Here is a 6000-nt window from a genome sequence, read left to right as displayed (position 1 = left end):
CAGGTGAGAGCGCGCCCGGTCCGGCCGGGTCGGCGCCAGCGTCGAGACGGGCCGGGCCTGCCGGGGCGGGCGGGCCGCCGGAGTGCGGGCCGGGCTGGGCTGCCGCGCCTGCCGGCGGGGCTCTGCCGCACTGGCCTCTTTTGTTCCCGGGGCTGGCGGGAGGGGAGGGAAGGGAAGGAAAGAGTGAAGAGCAAAGGGAGGGAAGGACGGAGCGGGGGCAGCTGCAGCAGCAGGCGGCGGCGGGGCGGGGAAAGCCGGGCAGCGGCCGCCCGGGGAAGCCTCCGGGGCGCTTGGCCTGTGCCCAGCAGGTGTGGGCCCCGCGACCCCTCCGCGGGTGCTCGGCAGGTGCGGCGGGGCCGCGCTGGCTGGGCCGAGGCTTTGTTGGCGCGCCCGGTGGGATGCTGCTGGAATCGCAGTGGGAAGCAACTGGGCTCAAATCAGCATCGCGGCAGGGACTGCGCTGGGACTTGGTAGGTATCCCTGAATAATCGGGTTATCGTGGAGTGCCTTCCTGGTGACTAGTAACTAGTATCTGCTTTACTTGCCCAGAGGCACGGAAGAAACAGTGGGAGTTGTACATCATCTCAGCCCTTCCAAGAAAAGAGGGTGTGCGGTGATGAATGCCCCGCAGTTTTGCTTCATCACAGCTTAGGTGAGAGCTGTGTGCTGAAGATGCTGTCCTTGTTTGTGCTTTACATGTGAAGTAGTGGCACGAATTCTTTAAAAGGGGAGAGATTTTAAATTCCTGAGTAGTTATAAAAAGAAAATAGCACCTGGGCCTTGACAAAGACTAAATGAAGATAAATGAAGATAAAGCAGTGCTTCGTATTTTTGTGTGACATTAGTCAAGTTTTAATGAATCACAGAAAAAATGTGAAATGATGAGAAATGGCCTATGGGTAGCAGTAGGGAGGAAGGGATGTTCATCTTTGTTCTTAGGAGTCTGTAGCTGTTCAACATGCTTTGTCTGCATAGATCCTATGCACTGCCTGCGCAGATGTAAAATCTACCTGATCAAGTTTGTTGTGCCTGCGCCTCCTGCGCTCTCCCTACTAATACATACGAAGTCTGTATACCAGGGACTTTGAGCTAGACAAAGTGTCCAGAGGAGTAACAGTTTTATGTAAAGCACTCATAATGTCCCCATCATCAAATCTGAGAAGAAAAACGTGAGTGTGGGGGGGAAGAAGACGAAGACAAGGGGTATTGTGAGGTCCGTGCTAAATGAGTGTCTTCTAAAATTCAGCATATGATCTGAACAGTAGCTGGGGAGTGTGCTATTTTGAGATGTGGATAGGTGTTTTTCAGTGGCAGACTGTAGGGTTTTTTAATTATGAATATTATCACTTTCATCCTCACGGTATTTTGTGGGGAAAATGTTGGTGAGGGTTGGCTGGAAACTTTTAGCCAGTTCATCAGACTTGTTGCTGGTTGGTGGAGACACTAACTGGTAGAAGATGGTGGCCCCTGTGTGGAAAAGCCATTGTTTTCAGAAAGCTCTGTGAAATCCATTAAAGGTTTACCATCTGTAACAGGTCCTATGGCTGGAAGAGTTACCTTTTGGTGACACAGCTCACATTTCTTCCAAGTTGACATATCAGGGGATGGAGTAGGGGTACAAAAAGGTTGTTTTTCCTCTAAGGCATGAGTATAAAGATAGGTAGAGCACAAACTAGGGGACTACCTTGGTTATTTTACAGCTTTTTTTTTTTTTAAATTTGAGTTAATACATGTTTGAGTAGCTTGTACTTAAAAGGAGGGTAGAGGTTTTATTTCCTTGAGGAATGAGAGAATACAGTGGGACAGGTGTTTTTCAGTCTGATTTAAATACTTCAAAACAATGTTCTTATCAGCAAAGATGCAAATAAATGCCTGCATGCCTTGGATAGTCTGGACTAGAAATGTTCTTTAATTACAGATAACTTATTAATTTGCTTTTAATACAAAGCACAGTTGTTAACTTCCTTTATTGTATGTCTGTCATGTTTCAGAAAAGTTCTATTAAACAGTTTTAGCATGCTTTTTTCTGTGTATTTTGAGGTTAGTCAGTTCAGCTTCTCGCCATGAAAGTCTTGTTTGCAGAAAATGAGCAGTGTTCTGCAGGTCATTATTTTTTCTCCATGTGAGGAAAGAAAGATGGACGTTAGAAATACCAGGGACCTTACTTGGTGACTCAGTTATGTGTTTCTTACCTGTTGAGTAGGAGGTAGCCCTTTGCTTCTTTACCTGTGAGATGGCTCTGACCACACTTCTGGAGCTCCATCTCGTCTTCGTTTTGCCTTGTACATGAGCTGGGGGAATGTGGGGAGGAGAAGGAACTTGGTCCCCATTGTTTGATGGGGGCTGATGCTGCAGTCTCTACAGCTGTAAGGCTACACCCCTGTCCCACAGCTAAAGGAGCTTCTTGGCTGATGGGCTACGTCATGCATGTCTTCAAGGAAACTTGTCCCACAGTGCTTGCAGCAACACTGTTCTTCACCTGTGTGCTTGAACCAACAATTTAAAAACCTCAGACAAATCTGGTAAATCTCTCTTTCTGTATATTAAAAAATTATAAGAGCGTAGTCTTAACTGTATAAATAAAGTTCATGCTTAGCATTACTAAGACAGTTTTGTAGAATCATCTAATGTGTACATCAAAACATGATTAAAATCTGTATTGTAAATTGGAGTTTCTTGATTTAAATCGTGATTTTTAGACTTGATTCATTCTCAGCTTATTTTTACAAGAAGGGATTTCACTACTGATTTAATGGAGATATTTTTGGCAATTGTTTGTAGATATGGGTGTAGAAATCCACTGAAATATTTTCTTGGAATAGTAAAACTGAGAAAGAAAATGGAGAAAGAGTAGAAAACTCTATACCTTTATAAAATATGTGAGGGAGAAAAGTGAGGTGTTTGCCAATATTGAAATGAAATACTGAAGGCATTAAAGAATGCATACTTTAGAATGGATTTTATTCCTTTGGTATGAAGTAGTTTAATGCAAGAGAACCTGTCAGCAGCTCTTCTATCTTTTTGGTGCATGGGATTAAAGAAGGGAAATGTGAAAAAAAGAGTAGTGCAGTCCTGCAAGATGACCAGCTATACCTGGCAGGATGTTGCAGTACTTAGCAGCTGGGTGCAAATTTCTTGGAGTTTCCTAGAATGGAATTTACCACAGTAAGACAAAATAAGAATGTAGCCACTAGCTCAGCAGAAGGCATACTTAATGGTGGATTACAGGTCTTTGTTTTGCTCTTTGAAGACTTACTTCTGTTTTGTGATATCCCAAATATGCTATTTGTGACTTTTATAAAAGGAAAATAATAGAGCATGTTTTTTATTTTATAAGATTGTACAAAAGTTTCATGTTAAGTCAGCGTAAGTTTCAGTGTAAGTTAAGTCACTGTTTGTTTTTCACCAAGCTCTCGAGTCACATAGTTCTGTGATTCCTGTGATACCTGAGAGCCGTGGAATATGTTGGCATTCAGATATACAGGAAGTTATTCTTTGATAGTTTATTGGTAGAAACTCGTTTTTCACAAGACTCTTCCTTTGAAGGCTTTGTGCCCTGATGGGTTTAGCTGGTATGTGCTGTGCCATTCTGCTGCATGTCACCATTCCTACAGCAAGTGAAAATTGTACTTAAGTTTCAGGTACTGTGTATCAGTCTGGTGTGTTAATGTAAGCTGTCACGTTAAAGTGTATTTTATGCTGACAATGTCAACAGACAGTTGCAGTGGCTGAGCTGAGAGGGATTTGATCCTTAGAGGAGGAGAGGTGATTCTGGAAAAGTGAAGGCAGAAGACAGTTAAATGAGATCTTAAAGCATAGTAGAAGAGTGACCGCATTGTATCAAGCTTAATGTCCATCCAGGCAATTGCCAAATGTCTGTCAATTCTGAGGAAAAGGCGTCTGGTTACTACATAATGATGCTACTGCTTTCAACCTTGAACAGCTTACTGCTCAAGGACTTCCTAAACTTGAGGCAGTATTACTTATCCACCAACCCTCTGACTGATACTGACTTTTCTGCAGCCTTGTTGCTCTCTTAACCTACGTAAATTCTTGGAAGTCCATAGCATACAGTACTGAGTCAGGCTCAGGAACCTCTCCGTCTCAGCCTTTTTTTTTTTTTTCCTCTTGGAAGAGACATGAGCTCATTTGCATTCTTCCTGCTACTTCTGACTGTATGGACCTGTGTCATATATCCTCTCTCTTAGTCATCCACCACCAGGATGAAGAATCCTTTGGGAGTGCAAACAGCTAAGAAGTGCTGATGTCACAGCTGTGTTCTCATTGATGTGATTTGGAGCTCTTACTTAATTTTTTAAGGCATACTCTTTTACCTTGGCTCATACAAATGAAAGACAACTTCAAAGAATGTGGGTGTGCAGCTGCAACAGTTCAACTTTTCAAGCAGCATTGTTTTATTTGTGGTTGATGCACAGTTAAAAACAGTCCCTCAAGTAAGCAGAATAAGGGGTGACATATCATTTACTGAAGGTTGAGTTGGACTGAGAAAAAAATTACAACAACTTAACAACTTTGCCTAAGAAGAAGGAAATGCACATGCTGATATGGAAGAGAGCATATTATGCTACTGATTATTGTTTAAAATATAATTTAAACATGACAACCCTCTGATTATTGAGTGGTTCTGTCAGTACACTGAGGAGTATTTTTGCTTGTATCTGTTGAACAAAGCTAAGCATGGGATCTGACTCTTTTCCCTATTGCCTGTTATATTCTGTACTGTCATATATGCTTATAATCTTAATTCTTATAATCTATTTATGAGAACTTTTCTAATTTGAAAATATTACTTTCCTCCTCTTTGGAGGACGATTGTAGGCCTGAACTCTATTTCATCAGTGATTCAAGGTAGTGCCAGAACTGGACTTCACCTCTCTGAAGTGTATTACCATTTACACAGAAAACTTTCTGCAGTGAAGTCCTAAGATGTGGCTGTTTGGATGGGATTTGTGTTTTTCTCAAGACTGCAGATAGGTGTAGATACCACTTCTTATTGTCAATGTGAGAAGTAGTTAAGTTTTTTTGCTGTTTTGTGTGGTTTGGGTTTTTTTTTCTACCATCATATTCAGGTTCTCTAAGGTGAACGCAGCAGCAAATGCATCACTTTCACATGAAGGTGTTGACTTAAATGGAGCTATTAATTTACTTAAAAGTAGACTTGTACTCAGATGCATGACTGAGCTGAGGAGAACAAAGTGTTTTCTAAACTACCCCTCCAATGTCCCTGTGAGGCTAGTGACCTCTTTTTTTTTTTCTCATATTACAGCCTTGGGGCTGAAATAAGCTGTGACTCATGCAGCAAGCTAATAACAGATGGGTGATTAAAATGCAAATTTCCACTCTTGTTCTCGTAGACAAATTATTAAATCTTTCATTCCTGAAAGTATGAAACAGTAAAAATTGTTCCATTCATGTTGCTTATTTCAGCCCATGTGCCATATTTCCTAGTGTGCTCTCTTGCATCTGCTGTATTTAAGTCGTCAATCAATTCACTTGCATGCAAAGAAATAAGTAATTTCTGCATGGTTTCCTCCAGCAGAACATGCTATTGTTTTAACAGTGAATGAAAAACATAATAGAGTTCCCCAATTTATAAGTCATTTATAGAGGTTAACTGTATCAAAAAGAAATATAGGGAGAAAAGCAGAATTCACTCTTAAGTGTCAGGTACCATTTTAGACACACTGACCGTGGTTTGCTGTGGCTTCTCAGTTGTGTTTCTTTGTTTTAGTGGGCAAGACTTGAAAATACTACAGTTGTATTTGAGCAGACTGAAAATAGCAGTGTCTTCTGGTCAGTTAAGAATTCTTGAAAGCTTGCAGGGCAATGTTTGGAAAAAAACCATGTCCCTGCAATTTCTGCAGTAAGACACATCTCTGCAGAAGTACAAAAATCCGTAAGTATTATACATGAGCTTTCTGCAAAATTAGATATTTCATCTGTTGCATCAAATACTCTCCTGACAGTTGTGTAAATGAA

The 6000-nt window shown here is 41.5% G+C and overlaps 1 protein-coding gene across 3 annotated transcripts in view; it reads left to right on the top strand.

Annotated features, from left to right (window-relative positions):
- Positions 1 to 6000, top strand: part of CEMIP2 (cell migration inducing hyaluronidase 2) — a 51877-nt gene that overhangs the window by 1298 nt on the left and 44579 nt on the right. Inside the window, exon 1 of one of the 3 annotated variants that reach the window (XM_027662879.1) lies at positions 373 to 652. The exons of the other annotated variants lie outside the window; for them this stretch is intronic. The gene's annotated coding sequence lies outside the window, so the exon portion shown is untranslated. Of the gene's footprint in view, positions 1 to 372; positions 653 to 6000 lie in introns of those variants that run through there. 3 annotated transcript variants of the gene reach the window in all.

The sequence above is a fragment of the Corapipo altera genome, unplaced genomic scaffold, assembly GCF_003945725.1.
Source record: "Corapipo altera isolate COAL_440 unplaced genomic scaffold, ASM394572v1 61167, whole genome shotgun sequence".
In the NCBI taxonomy this organism is placed as follows: domain Eukaryota; kingdom Metazoa; phylum Chordata; class Aves; order Passeriformes; family Pipridae; genus Corapipo; species Corapipo altera.
This window is presented reverse-complemented; position numbering and strand designations above follow the sequence as displayed.